Source organism: Haliotis asinina, chromosome 7 (genome assembly GCF_037392515.1).
Source record: "Haliotis asinina isolate JCU_RB_2024 chromosome 7, JCU_Hal_asi_v2, whole genome shotgun sequence".
Lineage (NCBI taxonomy): Eukaryota > Metazoa > Mollusca > Gastropoda > Lepetellida > Haliotidae > Haliotis > Haliotis asinina.
The window spans coordinates 24,701,875-24,721,089 of NC_090286.1; positions in this window are offsets into that span (position 1 = coordinate 24,701,875).

Genomic DNA, 19,215 nt, shown 5'->3' on the forward strand with positions numbered 1-19,215 from the left:
ATCATGAACACTTGGACTTCTCACGTTAACAAAGTTACTTGCTATCAAAGGCTGATGTCGAACTCCCAGTCTGTAGTTCACATGGCTTTGCAGATCACGAACCCATTGCTTTTTTATCCAGGGACATCGCCAAATTCAATAACATAAACGAGTACAGAAATACTTTATCAGGATATGCCCTTGTTTACGATCACATATACTTTTCATTTGTACCAAGCCTCATTTTACGAAGCACTAAGGTGATCGTAAGTCACTAAGGTAATCTTAGTGCAGTGTTAAAGAATGGGAGTTAACTGTAACCTTGGTAACGGTTGCTTCGTGAAAGGAGTCCCAGGTGTGTGTTTACTTGGATAGCCCTACGATGAGTCAAAACCACGGATAGTTGTGTAGTCAAATGTTTTGCATGTCAGTCAAAATGAAAATGATGGCTCGCGCCGTTGACATAATTCGAGTGACCTTGCTTTCTCTCTTCAAAACAGAAACTTTGAAGAATTCTACTGTATTCAATGACGTTCAGCTTTGATGAGCACAAGGATGAAACCTCGTGATGCTCACACGGTGTGTGGACATACTGACTGTATTGACTGTCCTGTCCACGAGACACGTAACGTCAAGAAGGGGACGACACCTTCAGTGACCAGGTTGTTATCACAATGTAGAGTGCGGTATAGCTTCCACATTTTGCTATTCAGGCGGGCTAGCTATAGAAAGTTACGAGCCCACAAAATAATTCGGCCCAAATTTGAATGTTGACACGCATTAGAAGCTGCTAATATGATGAATAGTGTTATCAGTCCATAATCTTGCATGATCTAAAAGCGTATTGTAACGTAACAAATCGGAGAGAGGGATATGTTTACAAAATGACCCAATGAAATGAATTAGTGGTCTGACTGGATTTTTACCATCACGGACTAGTGGACTAGTTATTTCGCACACTGTCTCCATGGTACAGACCGAATTCTGTCGTGTTGGATTTTCCTTCATTCTACCTGCAACTCGCTGGCCAGTTGTGCAAGTGCTATCTGCGATTGATGCTTTTGGCGTACACGTCTGTCCAAGTCATCCAACAGGGTTCAGTTCAGGACAGTGTGGGAGATGAGGCCAAGACGCTGAGGTTTTCAATTACAAAGGACGTCAACAGTGACAGGAGCAGCGTGTAGTGTAGAGTTGATGCCTTGAACCAAGTCCTTCGGACGGACAATCGGAAGAAGGTTATGCTGCAGAATTTGGCGATGTGCCGGTCTGCTGTCAGATTTCCTTCAAGTTGTGTCACACCCGTTCTCACTAATGAGGTGCAATTGCTCCTCAGAGCAGATCAAATACTTATGAAAGTTGATGAGATAAGTTACCATAGTTTAACAGGATTCAGTGAAGATATCTTCTGACATTTCATGATTCCCAGAATGCATTTTGTATTTGACAGCAACAACTCAAACAAAGACCTGTCCGCTGAGGATACCTACGTTAAAGGACCATTTAGCCTTGAACATCCTGACCGCCCAATGTCAAAAATATATTGGCAAAAGTCAGGAACAGTTTGGTGCCACAAGTGAGTGAGTGAGTCTAGTTTTACGCCGCACTCAGCAATATTTCAGCTATATGGCGGCGGTCTGTAAATAATTGATTCTGAACCAGACAATCCAGTGACCAACAACATGAGCATCGATCTGCGCAATTGGGAACCGATGACATGTGTCAACCAAGAAAGTGAATCTGACCACTCGATCCCATTAGTCGCCTCTTACGACAAGCATAACAGCCGTTTACGGCAAGCATGGGTTGCTGAAGGCACCGGTCTACCCCGGGACCTATGGTGCCACAAACAACTTGGTATATGGCATGCACCTTTATACATCTACTCTTGAAACAAGTTACAATAGTATATGATGCGTGCTACCTACGTTACTGAGGTTGTATTTACACGAGATCTTCAACACGAAGTTAATTAGCATATAGCATTATAAAAATAGTACAGTCTTCATACAGATATCGGTCCTTTTAATTATAACATTTTCCCTGTTTGGTCGATTTTCCAGTTACTGAAACTGTACACGTTACTGATACATACGTTATCAAGATATACGGACACTGACTATAGAGCTTTCCTGATAACACTTCTTGCTTGCAAATTTAAAAGGCGCCATTTCCGTTTAGATGGTTCTTGATGAGACTCGAATCATTTGAGACACTTTTATATACAGAGCCTGTCAGCATTTAACCAGATACTCCGAAGTAAGTATGTGATATGATGGTTATTAAATTTTGCCGTAGTAAATGCCAAAAAACATTGACTCCGTGTTCATGATTTTCGCCTAGGTCTCTATACAAAATGTGCTAGGTACGTTACAAGTCAGTAACGAAGGCAGAACCAGTTTCTATTCACCAGAGTCTATTTTCAGGTGTATATAGTGAATGACGCTGCTGTTGCATATTAGATATTAGATATTTATCCAGTGCAAACATATAACCTGTGAACAAACACAAGAAATATACATGTAAAACTTGTGTTATGAATGAATGTATGTATGTACAATATTGCTAACTGTATATTTAGCTAAACATTCAAATGCAGATACTCAGCACGCGAGATTAAGCTTTCAATGATACCTATATTACATTGTTGAAAGTTTGATTTCTACAAATTCAAAACATGATCTTTTAAAGGCATTTTTGGCATTTTTGTGACCGTAACGTAAATCGCTGTTTTCTTATACATACGTTATATACCTTTTACTCTTTGCGAGATGGGAAAAACGAAGGCCCAAATTCAAGAGACAAAATAGCTAATACTTCCGTGAATATATATTACCAGCTTCAACGCCACTCGGGTTTAAGAACATAGAAAATTAAACATAGCATTTGATGAAGAAACTATTGAAAACCTGTGACGTATTGTGACGTAGGTATCTGAGAGATTGTTTCACCGAGATAAGTCGTTTATTCACATCACAGCATCTTCAACATAAAATTGGTATGGTGCAAATTGTGGGAAATCATACTTCAAAAGTCTGTTTAAGAAAACCAAATCAGTTCAAGAAAACTTAACAGTAAATTTTCCACAGTGCTGCGTTTGCACCTTATTAGTGAGAACGGACAATCACCACCACGTCAGATGTGTGCTGTTAGGACATGGCTCCCCACACATCACGCTTTCCCCACCGAATCTGCCACCCTCTCGAACCAGTTTGATGCAGTGCGTTCATTTGGACGTCAGTAGGCAGGACGTCTTACACCTCCCTCGTTGAAGACGAACTCGTGTTTCATCACTAAACCAGAGTTGCCGCCAGTCAGAGCCCATCATGACTATATTCATGCAGTCAATTCCCGAATAAAGTTGCAACGGTTTCAAACGGTTGCGTTTAAGCACTGCTCCTGTTAATGAGTATCTGATTGATGTAGTTCCACGAAAAGCGTTGCATTTGTCTTCAACGCGTCTTCAACAAAGAAAATCAAGATTCTATTTAACTATTTTAAGGGCATACAGTAGACCGAACATCTGAGCTGGAGACAAATTCGTCGATTTCGTGAGACTGACAGTTTGTTGCCAACCAAACGAGGCTAAGCCGTGTAAAGTAACACGGATACAATGCAATGCGGTCAGGACAACCTCAGTAATCAGGTCACATAAGGGCAACATCGGTGACTGGCCAGTCTTCTTAAATGTTGGTAGTATTTTGCGATAGAAGAACTATTTCCGTAAAGGAATAACAATATGTGTGCCCTTGGGCTAAATCGTAAAGCTACTATCTCATATTTTATGTTATAAAAAATTGTTGCTTCCTTCGATACGGTGAGCCTTCGAATCCCGGATATGTACACCACAAAAGTACCAAAAAGTGTAAATCCAAAATATAACATGTTGCTTCTAAAACGCACTGTGTATTCATAGCTTCGGCAATGGGAACATTACAATTCTCCCAGAAATTATTGAGAAATATTTCCTAATATTGATAATAGAATTTTAATATTGTGCCACGTTCTGCAGTAAGGTACTCCATATGGGGAGGCAACTCTTGCAGGCTTAAGATTAAACCTTACTGCAGTTATCGCCCCTGGTGTAGCGGACTACGTCCTTTGTTGACATGACATATTTGACGCCAAAAGAGAAATGAAAGCTGGCTCCAAGACTTAACTGGATTTAAACAAGCGCGGAATTCTCACACCACTGATGAAAAATGCACAAAAAAGAAAGACGCTTAAACGCTTAAACGCTTAAACTGACGTAGGGCTTTCCGACTCTATGAACATTTGGGCAAATCTATCTACCAAAACATATCCCGAAATTCCACATGTATGGTGAGATATCATCAAATATAGTAACTCTGTTGTGTATATTCACTGGAAATGTAACGAAGGATCGATACTTTAACGTTGTAAACGACCACCTCCTTCCAACGGTCCGGGCACTACATGAAGATAGCTGGGTTTTCCAAAACTGAAAATACACTTAGTCTGTAACAGAATCAGATCTCAACATATTCATGTAAACACTTCTATAATTTATATGCATTACTAGATATTTGCAAAACAACTTTCTCATGTGGCGATTAGTTGCCCTGATATGAATCCTAGATGCGACCACACGCGCGTGCGAACACGCACGCACACACACAAGCACACACACGCGCCTCCTAGGGGTTGTTGTTTGGGGCTTTTGTTTGTTTTTTCAAAGCAAGTTTCGAATTAAAATATACTTGTTCTAACCATAGGAAAAACACAAAGAAAACCAAAATCATGGTAAATGCTGAGACACATGAGTATGTCATATACTGAAAAGCTATGCTGTACAAAAAAATAAAAATAATTTTGAAAAGTTTGTATGTCTGTGAAATGCATTATCAACCGGCCAATTCAAAATGACAGACAAAGAGCAATGCTCTCTGACACAAACACATTAAAGTGGTAGAGACTATGACGTGATGCTTTCCGGTATTAATACGGAACCCAGGGATCGAGATCTAGTCGCACTTCAAACGAGAGATAATGATAGAAGACCTTGGTTCAGTGTTACCATGAAGGTAGAATATCTCTCAAAGGCACAATTCTTCAGCCAACGTAAGAACTTCAACTGGAGTTTATTTGAAACTTCCATGCCCCTTGGGGGCTCTTTCAGACAGGTGTTTATAAGATATAGCCTTCTGTATAATAGAACCTAATTTGGTACGTGATAAGGCATCATGTAGAAAACAACTCACCATGTAATGTTAACATGTGGGGTGGGATATCAACACGTGGAGTGACGCCGTTGTGTATGCTCATTGGAAATTGGAGGAAGGAATGATTTGCTGACATCTTAAATAACCACCTCCTATCAACACACACACGCACACGCACACGCACACGCACACGCACACGCACACGCACACGCACACCTCAGGCCACTTCCCATGCATGGACGTACATTGCCGGGATATGTTTTCTTAAAGCAAGTGTTCGAATTAAAATATTCCTGTTTGAACAACATAAAATACAAGGAAACTAAAAATCAAATTAATTACTGACACACATGAATAATTCATATGCTAGAACAAAAGTTTTATAGTAGAAATATAATAATATTGAAAATTCTGTGTGTCTTTGAAATCCATTATCAACCCGACAATACTGCATGTCAGACAAAGAGCAATGCTACCTTCAGTTGCGCTTTTGGGCGTATGTGAGATACAGTCTTCTGTAAAACAGAACTATTTAGATGAATAACAATATAATGGTGGCGAAGGCATCATATATGAAACAACTTGTCTGGAGTCATCAAAAATCATAACGACGGTGCTTGCAACAGATGAAGTGATTTTTCATCTTTTTAAACAAAAGAATCTTACACTGTTTTTATCTCTTTATTAAAGTGCAATGTCAAGTTTTCTTTAACGTATAATACCGTCTTATCTTATCCTTTCTCTTATCGTATAATACCGTTTTATCTTATCCTTTCACTTATCCTATAATACCGTCTTATCTTATCCTTTCTCTTATCGTAAAGTCACACAGTTTCCAGCTGAAGAATAATTTGATTAAATATTATCAGTAAAATCACTAAGTCACTGGTTCAATGACTTTGAAGTGAAGTGCACTGCAAGCAATTTTAAAAGCTTAAACGTAACCTGGAAACAAAAAAGTAATGTGAAGGTCTCATTGCTTAGAGTCCCATGTTTCACATCATTTATTTTACCCAATCAATCACTCAGAGATAAATGGGACATTGTGACGTGCTCACATGCAATGAAACATTTCATAATGTTAAAATGTTTAGCGCATGAGTGAAACGTGTTGTAACTCGATCGGGGACACATATTCATTTTAAAGAGTGACGGGAAACTTTATCGCCAACGTTTCACGGACTTTTATAGGGTTTGTTTTTGTCCCCATGGAGAGTCATCAGCTCTTGTGTGATGATCTCCAAGGAAGCTTGTCCTGAGATACATTGTTCAATCCGAATTATGATGATTCATTATTTACCGTCCTGGCACGAGTGAAGCAGATCTACTCAGGCCAAAAAAGGCCATCACATAGGCCATCACAAGTTTCGTGCCTGTTGACCGGTTTGGGTCTATACTTCTAATCAAGAAGTCCACCATATGACATTTCACACAATTTGTATTCGAGATAGGCAACATATGTGACAGCTAACTTTTCTGTTTTTTTTCAATTCGTAATTTTGTAAGTACTTTTGTGTAATTTAAAGCTAAACCTAATAATACAGAAGTAAAATTAATGAAGCCAGTCCAGGATAATGTACGTACGTCATCTGAATGTAAGTATCAACAATCCACAAATGTAAGTATCAACAATCCACAAATGTAAGTATCAACAATCCACAAATGTAAGCATCAACAATCCACAAATGTAAGTATCAACAATCCACAAATGTAATGGGCATGTCCGGGTAAGTATTGGAACTACGACAATCTCATTTAATGACAATAAGTGATTTATGTGGCAAAATTAAACTCTTAAAGATAACTGTGGAATCCGAGAAGGGACACTGTCGCGTTGTTGCCCCCTCAAAAACAAGCAAAATGAGGCAAAAAGTAACCAAAGCGCGACAATGCGAGACATGGGCGAAAAGTCGCGTTGTCGCATCGAACTTTTAAAATCGGTTAATTTTGCCTTGTTTTGTTTGTATTTGAGAGGGCGACAACGCGACAGTGTCCCTTCTCGGATTCCATAGATAAGACTGTGACAGTCTCCAATAGCACTGGTATGATGTGTTGTGCCAGATTTACCAGATCTCACTCAGAATATAACAGTTAACGAGGCAACATTCCACACGCCATGTGCAACCTGCTGAAAGTGCTTGTGGTATCATCACATTGCAGGTGAGCACAGGCAAGAATAGATGCTTTCAATATATATGATCAGCATATTGTGGACCTGATAACTCACAAACATATAAAGTCCACACATTTAATGTTCGACTCCTCCCTGGTCTCCTAAGGGCAGCAACTCCAGCCCACGACAGGTCAGTCATATTTGTATAAAGAAATCGTTAGTCTCAGTTTAATTGTGTCTTAAAAAGTCTTAAATGTGGGGTCAGCAGCAAAATGGATGTACACTTCTTAACACGTGAATCTGACGGAGTCGCCTGCACAGATGACACATGCGTAAGCTAAGCCCGCGAGTGATCTCACAATGTACCTATTGAATATCTGTACTGTATTCGTCAGCACAGGAGCAGTCCACTTGATGGTAATGTCACAGTGTCAGACACAAAGAGGTTCACCATCAACTTCCATGACGAAAGGAGTCGAGTTTGGAAACGTCTTAATGGACGTTAACGCCAAACAACATAATTGCTTGGGGATGATCCATGAAGGACTGAAGTGGTATCAGAAAGGATTAGCGAACTGAGCTCCATTTTGTCCATGTCATGACCTTTTCCCCTTTCGAGATGTCATTAACAAAACCCATCCATCGCTCTCAGCGTTCTCAGTGCTGTTCTCACAGGCATCTCGCACAATATCAGTCATGACACTTATCAGATGCAACGAGGAATTCGAGCATATTCTAGCCAACAGATTTGACTTTGCTCGATATCACTGACGCTGGCTGCAAAATACCCCGATCAACGACCTCGTGTACCAACATCTCATGAACCAGTAGAATTACCTCACCTTCTAACCTCAAACAGATATAATCATACGTGTGACGGTTACCCGTGAAGATGCAGGTTAGAATTGGTGTTCAGTAACCCATGCTTGTCGAGAAGATTTGGTTGACATAACGTCATCGTATCCCACTTGCATAGATCGATTACCATAATCACTGGATTATCTTGCCCACACTCGATTATTTACACACAGCTTGAACATTGCTGAGTGGTACGTTAAAACAACAAAATAAACCAGCCATTTCTAGCACTGAATACTTATTTCACATAACGTACAAATGTAACATGTTAAAAATATTATTACATACATATGAACGAAGTCCATGTGTTAATGGACACTGCAAAATACCATTTGTTGCTATATTTTAAACAGTGTTTAAGGCGCGCCGTAATAGAATTATCTGGTTCTCGTCCACGAGGACCTACTTGCAAAGCTTATAACGGAAGATGAACAAACAACTGTCAGAAAATTCATTATCTTGTCATAGTACAACATGTATTATGGTATTCAAATCACCCGGCTTCAACACGCCCACGCGGAACTCTTTTAACATTAGCTTCCTGCTGGGGAACAAGTGCTCTTGCCACGAAACGTCTATGCATACTATTAGGTTTCATGTACATTTTGCTATCTTTCATAATTCATTTTACTGAACCTGAACATTATTGTTGCATAAAAAACGAAGTCACTAATATATGCATTTTGGTTGTTAGATATTGAAAGGTTTAAATGTTGGAACGTATTTTGGTAGTTTGTATTTCTCCTTTCACTGACTTATTAGATGATAGATGTTTCTGCTGACAATACGTCTTCGGGTGACGAAAAAGAACTGTATTCTTCCCATTACAATGTTCCTGATAATCATAGTTCCATGTTGATGAATCACTGAGTAACGTTTTTCCTTCTATAAAAAGACAGTCGTCATCAGGAGTTTCTGTATTCACATACAGAAGTGTTCTAAGGATATACGTCATGAAACTTCTTGAATCGGTGAAGAAATATATTTGTAAATACACAGATCTTTAAAATATGCTCTCAGTAACGCCTGCTAAACTGTTCACACTACCATGAGCAATACTGACATGGTGCCCACCATGATACATACGTGTATTCTGAAAGAAACAACATGTGATATATAAGCTTGGTAAAATCCGGCGCTCTTCTGAAGTCCACGTTGCCATTAGCGGCGAAGGTATATAAGTTGTTTTTATTTGCAGGTCTCCTTCATACAGGCGTCAGACTCATAATACACTGTTTGTAATCGGATTTTATTTTCACGTATATTTCTTCCCATGAGGTATTATGCATCAAAATGGATCAAAAGAGGTTGAAGCTTGTCTTCTGGGATCTTTTAATACAGTTTGGTGCATAATCACCTCATGGGAAGAAATATACGTGAAAATAAAATCCGATTATAAACAGTGTGTTATGAGTCTGACTCCTGTATGAAGGAGACCTGCAAAGTACCAGTAGTGTCCAAAAGACAACTGAATCCAGGTCGTATCCAGGTATGCTGGTATTTGTACAACACAATATATGTAAATTGATAAATGTAAATGTATTCGTGAAATGAATAGTCGCTTAAAGAAGATCATCAAAAGGGACCACCCTAACCGCGTGTGTGCGTGAATATGTGCATGTGTGCGTGTGACAATCAATCGGGTTTGATATAGGAATTATATGCATCTAACCCCTTGATTTTGTTGACGATTAACACATCAGCTGTACAAAGACGTGCTCTCTCAAAATCAAACTCCAGTTCCATAGCATTGCTTCACAGAAGACTTTTATGCCAAGAGCATGGTGTCCTTATATTCTACCTTATCGATCCTTTGAATTTGTAAAAGTCTTGTAGTTGAGCAGGAACCCTCCCATGTCCATTACATTTGAGGCCATGACCGGATATCCAGTGAGGATACTTTCCCAGAATAAGCAAACCTCATCTCACAGGAAATTGGTGTGTATGACAATTACCGTCACAGTGGGATATGACAGCAACATGCTCGAAAGCAGCTGGTGAGCTGTTAGTGTAAGCCCCCTTTGGTCATGTCTTTTGTTGATGTCGACGTCCTTGTTTCCTCCGCAGCAGCAGGTTTGCTGCCACAGACAACTACAAATGAATATCCTATTAAATCCACTTAGAGCGTTTAGTTCATGTAATGATTTATCAAACGACAAAGTTAAAACTGTGTCCCTACCTGCAAATTCATAGTTCCCGTTGGAGCTTTAATTAACATTTCATTTCATTTTGAGAGCCAGGTGTTCCTGATTTAAACGAAAAATCAATGCTCGTTAAATGAAACTATTGATTTCGTTTTAAATCATTCGCGTATTGCTTGGTGATTGTCCAAATGAAATTCGTGCTCGTTCCAGTGAAATAGTTTTAACCACATTATTGATTTTGTTTTAACACATCACGTGAGGGCAATTCAGGAAATTCCTCTTCGAGTCGAAATGGAAATAGTTATTCTTCATTCTAACAAAAGACCGTGTTTTTTCATATATCCGGATAACGCCGTCCCCAGAAAAGCCCATCTTAAGACTACGCAAATTACGATTCAAAACAACTTCCACTGAGTAAAGAACCGTGTTCGTTACCAGGTATAGAATGTAAGAATGTCGTACAAGGTCACCTATTTCTGACGATTTCTCAAGGATTACGTGACTTTAAAAGACTGTCCGTCTACCATCGGCTGCGGTGTGGATTCACCATAACGTGTCTGACATCAGGAATGTCATAACATGACTGAAATATTGCCGATGTGACGTTAAATATTAACTCACTAACTCTGGCATCAGGAGAAGGTACACACGCCTGGAGTATCGCACACCAGGTTACTTTTATCCCGTCCTAACATGTGACGATGCGAAAGCTGTACATATGCAAACAGTTGTGTTGAGTTTGCTGACAATGTGCATCTATACACCTGCCTCACCATATTTTATTGATCTGCCTGCAGATCCTACTCACCCACACATTTGTCCTATGTAATATGTCCTATGAACAAAAACGTCTGTCAGTCACATTCACCAAGCTGCATTTCAATCATGTTCGCCACTCCTCATTTATTCATGTTCACCACTCCTCATTTATTCATGTTCACCACTCTTCAATTATTCATGTTCACCAATTTCTCTATTAATTATGTTTACCCACCTGTAGCTCGACTTTGATCTGTCTGAAAATCTGATTCACCAAAACGTTTGTCAGTTCTATTTACCAAAACAACTGTCAGCCATTTTTGCCAATCTGCGTTTACATCATATTCACCGATCAAGTCAATATTGGTTGCACACGGAAAAAGATGGGCATGTTGGCCACTGGATAAACGTCCTCTTTTTCGTAAAGAGTTTTGTGTCATCTGAATCTTTACATACACATCTAAACCTGACACAGATAGTGTCGTTTCTCTGGTTTCCTTCATTTCTAGGTCAAGTGGGCAAATCATAAGAATAGCTTTGATCATGTGATGGATGTCAAATGACTTCAGATCATCAGTATACCCGATGCTTAAGTCAAACGCCTAAGCCTTACTTGGTCATTTCGAATAGGAACTCTTGAGCATAAGGACGCAGATTAGCAATCAGGAGTATTCAACTGGTTTCCATGGGGACGGAGGCTACTTACCAAAGTTTCACACTCCAAACTTTACAGCGGTATTTTCAGGGACGATGAAAATGGTATTTGCTTTTATTCTGGACAAATCATTCAGAACTTTTGAAGACAGACGTGCAGCTATTTTTAGTTGTATATGACCTATTGCAAAAGAATTGAAATTCAGCTAACGTCTGTTTGTGTGACATACATTTGATATATTTGATGCTTTAGCAAAGTAAAATATGCTTTTTCCGCAGACTGCAGACATTCAAACAAATCCAGTAGCCGGGAACACCAACATACGTTCCATGTACTGGAGCCACGCTTGAGCTGATTTTGATCGGTCGAATCCTGTTTAATTTTTTGTCTCTTAATTGTATCTGTCCTATGCTTGTCAACTCAATTTACCAAGATGTCTAACAGTGGAGTTGAGTATCTACTTCTTGTATGTTCCAATTAATGTGAAAACACCCGTGACACAAAGGTGTATGTGAAAGAGAGTTTAAGCCGGTTTTAGCAATGTTCAAGCGATATAAAGTCTGATGAGGTTCAAACTCTTTGAGGATTATGATATTTTGCCACGGTGTGTTATCGAGAGGTGGCCTTTGAAACTTTTTACCACAAGGTTCAAAAGACACTTGAATGCATACGTTTATACTGTTTTGGACCCATAAGTGTGTACCAAAGATTTGCGGTCATCCAAACCAACCAATAAACTTTATCTTACCTCACACATGACTGTCGCTTTCTGATTGGCTAAGCGCTATCCTATTATTTTACAAGTACCGCGCTTACAGGCGATGTATTATTTTCAATGTACACCACTGGGAATTCCGAACTCTTCTGGTGCTTCATGGTAGTACTTCTTTGTCTCGAATAGCATTGAATCACGCTTGAAGCACGGAAATTACCGATGTTTTGCGATTGAAAATCGATGGAAGGGAGATAACTCTAAATCTGTTTACCTTGTGTCGTCTCCAAAATGGCGATTTGCCTCGCATTGAACAGAAGTGCTTTAAACAGCACATTATTAAAACTCAGGTGTTCGGTAAAATAATTACGTTGTTCACTGGTCCCTCCATGGGCTCATGTACCCTTGAGGTGTGTTTATGGTCTCCGAGCCGCATAAACACACCTCGAGGGTGTATGAGCCCATGGACCCCTCGCAACCAGTGAACAACTTATAATGTTCTATTGTTTATTAACCTTGCGTGAATGTACCTTGCACAAGATGCCGTGTTCGTCAAGCAAGTTGCAAGGACATAATTTGTAACAAATAATTCCGAATTATTTGAGTACCGGTAGAGCAGGATACGCTCACCCTTTCGCGAAGACTTGGTATGGTCACTTCCATAGTGATTCATAAACACACGCTCAGTCATCAATACAGCTTTATGGATTACAACTTCTTGTTTATAACGTTGAGAGACGTTTCGATGTAGATTCTCACATTTAGCTTGATAACGATGTAGGAATCTATATCGAAACGTCGCTCAGCTTTATAAACATGAAGTTGTAATCCATAAAGCTGTATGTCTCATTTTCGACTGACCAATTCTTGAATGCCCCTTAAACAAGTTGCTGTGTCATCGTATCGTACGATGATAATCACTAGATTCAGTTCCGATTTGTTTATAAACAACATCGGTCTCGATTTGTTTACAAACAACATTGTGCAGCTGTAGTACTGCTGAGACAATTCAATACGCATGATATGGCCATAATTGTACAATCAACTGCTTTGGGCAGATAATACTTCTGAATGTGAAAAGGGTTTTGTCGCTTAAATTTACATACATACGATACCAGATGCTGGCCTCTAAAGGAATACTCGTGAAGACAGCGTTGAGTGTTACAGAAACAGGCCAAAGGGAAGCACTATTTCCCTTAACTGTCACATGTGATCTCGAACAATAACACCTTATTCAAATTTCCTGATTACAGAACGGTCTGTCCAACAGAGTGCTCTTTTGAGGTATGTCATATTCATGGAGAGAGTCACTTGCAGTCAGTACCCTCTAGTCTTATGGGAGTAAAGCACATCATATATGTAGACTGTTCAAATATATACGTCACCTTTGTTACAGACATTACGGGTTAAATTTGACTTGAGAAATTACTTTCAAGAGGAAGAAAGTGATAAAAAAATTATTCCATCTTCGGTGTGGACATGTTTACAGTAACTGAGAAATAAGGCAGAATGGTTTGCGGATAACATGCCAGCATCGAAGATCCGGGTTTGAGTCTTCACGCAAGGCACAATGTATGAAGCCTATTTAGGGTGTCCCTCGCCGAAAAACTCACCGAAGAAAGCGGCGTAAAACGATACTCATTCGCTCTTGGTCGTCAAGTTGGGTACGATTCCCCATTTTCAAACCAAAGCTTTCTGCCGAATGATTTAGGCTCAAAAGTAGAAGGCAGAAAAGAATCGTAATGAACATTTTCAAAGCAAATGAACAATTTCTTAGGCGGGGAAGTGCACATAAAGGAAAGCTGTCACTATACCAATATCTCCAGTAATCATTATTACCCTTTGTCGTCTTATACTGCTTTGCCTCGTTTTCCCTTTAAGAATGAATTTCAGTTGAGGCTTGCTTGCAAGATGGATTTGTGAGATGAAATCATGAGAACTGCTGTCTTGGTTGCAAGTGCAGTAATGAAGAGAGTTATGAACAAGAGCTAGATAATGTAAAACTGACAAAGTAACTTTGGACTGAAAAAATCATAAGGTGTTGTTTCAAGTTCCACTTAAAATGCATATCAGTTCTCAACTAACTGCGTCTGCTGAAAGATTTCGGAGCATAATGCATTTTTTCAATCCTTTCATAATTTGAAGATCCTTCACATTCTGTCGCAAAGACATGTGCCACCTTCATGAATCCTTGTCTAATCTGATTTGAAAGATGCATCAGGAACATATCCTCGAAGTCAACATCAGTACGACTCACATTTGCATTAATGTTGCCAGCAAAACAGGCTAGATCGGCAATCCCAGAAGGATGTCCATGACAAGAGATGAATATTGTGTTCTGCACGTTTCCACCCCAACCATCCTTCAAGAACATCGTAGTTGTAAACCTTCAGTCACCCCATGCCGCTGGCCATATTACCTCTACACAAGTACCTCCGGAGATATACACAGAATACTTCATAGTCGATTAAGTGCTCTCTTGAGATATAGAGACCCGTACCAATTATATTCGGACACGCGATGCAATTTCCAATAACTTACATGTTAATTTAGTGTAACATAAATAAAGCTAAATCAAAAAAGAGAAATGTCTCTCGGGCCTCGGCGCGTCACCTTTATTTGTGCGCGAAATAATATTCTATTGTCATTTTTTTTTAAAAAAATGACTTGGCCGCATCCCGATTATTCATTTGTTCGCTAATAGAATGAGTGTCTGTAAGAACGATTGTGACTGAATCTACAACTGATTAACACGTGCTAAACTTCCCATGCTGTATTTCTGAGAGAGTAATATATATATGTGTCCCTCCATCGTCACCTTTTCCTATCCAAAATTAAAGATAAAGGTCTACCGCCCTCGTCACTTTTGAAAAAAATGTGCCCGAGAAACATTTTATTTTTCTATGCAGTCTAAGTTTCATGAATGTAATTTTCGTAAGATCCAGTTCAAATTTTGCGCATTTGTGGGGAATAATCTTACCTACAATCACATAATTTCTGTTTAAATTTTCTCTGCTTATTTATCGAATGGCAACAAGTTGATCGACATATGCACAAAGTCGAGAACTCCTTTAACATGGCTACTCATGGGATTGTGCAGTGTAGAAACACGCAAACTGATAAATGTCTCTGGTTGAATAGTGGCTCCATCCATCTAAACTCACGTCATGAAAATTATTTATGCTACACTAAAGTAACACGTAAGTCTATGGACATTACGCCAAGTGTCCGAATATAACTAGCACGGATCTCTATGTGTACTTAAGGCTGTTGAATATGTAAAGGGTTTGTCAATTTCCACGCCTTGTGTTCAACATCGTTTTCGCAAACTGCAACTATTTAGCGGTGGGCTATAAATAACCGAGTTTATTCCAAAGAGTCCAGGGACTGATGCTACAAGCATTGAGCCAAGTTTGTTACACAGTGACCACACAACGAAGTCATCGAGCTAATCTATTATATCACTCGTTAAAACCAGGACATTTTACTAATAACTAAATTTGAGATCCGCAAATAGTATAAAGGTTGTTTTGTCTCGTCGATGCTGCAGATATCGGACTTTCGTAGCTGAGTATAAATAATATCTTCATGTTGAAACTTGAAAACATTTTCACCATAATTTGATACGAATTTTCAGCACCGTCTTTACAAAATTGTAAATCACATCTTTACAAGATGTTTTGCAAGTTTGTAAATGTAGACTTGTGGGGATGATTGTTACCGATAATTAACCCGAAAATTCGAATAAGGCGACTCAAAGTTTAAGAAATCTGTGAAGGGTAGCACAAACTACAAGGCCACATGTCCTCTAAAAAGAACTGATCATAGAGAATACTTTTCATTGTTTAAGTACACCTTCAGAGTGAGTACACCTTCAGAGTGAGTACACTACATGGATGTAGAACCAGGGGTAAAATATAGGTTGAGTTTATGTGAACTCAGCAAATGAGGACCATGTCACGAAGGAGGTGACCGTCGTCCTACACGATACCAATGCCACCAAGACTCACTGAACAATAGAACCCACCGAACCACCAGGGATAACCGTATCACATATGCAACAAGTCTGACCCTTTGAGAAAGCCATACAAGTTTGTTTTTTTTCTCAGAGCCATTACATTATATTGAATTTGGCTTTTATAATACATAGCCTCCTTTTCCCAGACTATATTTCTATTAGACATTACATTCGCATGGATTACATTTGTAAGGAAGGGAATTTTTGGATGTCAACTCCATTTTCATGTAATTAAGGAATTCACAAAATAAATGCTCTCCCTTATGTGTATCACTTCTAAACGCTTTTCAAAGGCTTAAAGGTATCAATTTAAAACACCAGTGCCAGAGCCGAATCAGTGTGTATTATCCGCCGTAACTGGCATCTAATGATGAAAATTATATCAATTGATCACGATGATCAGTGATGACAGCAGGGTCTTCATGTGAGTTTTCAAAGTTCCTTATGCAAAGACCTAAGAGGAAAAGGTTAGAACAGATCCCCGGCCACCATTAAAAATTAACTTACATTATCGTGGACCGGGCTCTTCGACACAGCTGAGACGTTACTGTGCCCAGATGACACGTATTGGGGTTTTCGAATCTTTCTTTGCAAGGTACAGACTCGGTCATTTACGGAATGCAATCGTATGTATGCAATATACCATTAAAAAAAGTAGGGGGTAGCGGATTTACAAAGTTGATAAAATGCAAATGATGAAGCCAAGGAGGAAATAGACAATGAGGAGAAATTATGAGACAATGTGACAATTTATTCCATTCCTTCGTAAATGTTTCATCTCTATACCTAGAATTTACTTTTGTCATATGCATTGGCATTGGCTAGTGGTATGCTCGCAAAATGGAATATCCCCTCCGTTTTGTATAATGTTATTTACAAATGCTTCTTTTAACAGCATAGGCGTACTCATTTATAAAGTATAACTCTTTTCAAGAAGAGTGAGTACGTATTGTGACGCTTCATCCCACACGTCTTTAAATACACTGTCACTTGACAGCATACTCCAAAATGTTTGGAATCAAAGTGAGAAATTGCACCGTACATATCCGACACATGTCAGATATTGTTGCGGAGGTTTCCCATCTGAAAATATCCAAAACGTTTCTCGCAATAAATCCTCTGTTTTAAAAAAGCCCAGCTGTCGTACAGTGGTTGAGTCTAATCAAAGTTTTGGTCATGAACATCCAATTGATTAAGTGCCTGGTTCTAGATCAAAAGAATACTTTTCACTGATTACAGCGCTGTGATATTTGATGTGTTACATCATTCTGCTCTAATAACGATTTTCATCGGCTTGTATTCCTCTGTCTGTCAATGATTTTGGTTCAAAGATGTACAAAGGGATGCTCATATGTTGCAACCACCGTCAGTTTTAAAGTCTCACTTCCTAATACATCAATATACTTACATAGCATACACAGAATAGAAGAAAGGGTGCATGTTTTACATTTGCCAGTGTTGCTGGATGTTTTACTTCCACGGTGGTTGTAAATGTTCAGGGGACTTGTCAAACAAGGGATTGATAGCATGGAGAACTATGACATCATTTTACGACACATATTCAGAGGTTGCTAGGGGAGGTAACTTTGCTAGGTTCTTGTTGACGTCCCCATACCAAGGATTCAAGTTCCGGGTTCGCTCTCAATATGATCCACAGACTGGCAAGTGTTCAGTGGTAAATGTAACATGTAACATGTAAGTATCCTGCAATTTCCCTCTTATCACGCTGGTATGTCAGTATTTTTTGCAACTGAAATCATGCTCAAACTTTCAACTACTTACTTATGTATAATCTGATCTGGAGCAAAAAGTGATTTACGGGTGGATTGTTTTTTATGCGTTCAAGCTTTGTCTCATTTCAGAAGCTTTCAAATTTATTATTCTCGGACTAAAGTTTCGAGCCAGACACTTACTGAATGTGCGAATACTTCCTTCAAGATGACATTTCTTCTTGTAAATATGTGTTACAGGAGTCAAAAGATATATCACAAAAAAGAAAGCAATAAACCCTTTCTGTGATCGTACATACGTATCTTCTGAAAACAGACTTCTTGGTACGATTTGGACTAAATGAGCATTTATGTTGGCACAAGGTGTTTGTTAGTAAGAGAGCGTATCAAAGTCACATTGATCCAACACTTATTGACTCTACATCTTCCGATAACAGTAAGTTCTCTCACTCTCAAGGGAGATTACTGTATCACTGTCATTCTGACTTCTTTGATTTCATAAACTAAACCCCCAAACTGTCTTTGTTACAGCTGCAGTTTAGTTTCTCTGTTTGAAAAATGTCATCATGACACCGATGTATGTCACTCATCGATAAGGCATGTCCGTAAGGTGAAACATAATGCATTTTCTCTAATTCAGAAAAGGTTCTTAGATACTTAAGTACATAAGGAGATATTAACATAATGAGTTCAATTAGCTGACTCATCAGAAGGTTATTGGTAGACTCCTCTACAAGAACGTGTGTTGTTAAATGCACGAGTACGTCTATGTTGCAGAAACGTAAACTCATGAACTGGGGTTTCAGCACACGGTGGTAGGTGTCCTGGGTAAGCACGGGATGTAACGGCCGAGGGGGAACCATTGCTCTTCAAGAGGTATATTTTCTTTCAGTTTGCTAGCATACTGAGTCGTTGCATCACTGTTCTTTTTTCATAAACAACCCTCACTTGTCGTTTCAAGTATTATCCCAACCTGTACAGGACCTTCACGTGGAAGGAACAAGCAGATTACGACTAAAGCTTGAAGGAGTTAAAGTTCATAGTACATTCAGTCGAGTCAACAATAT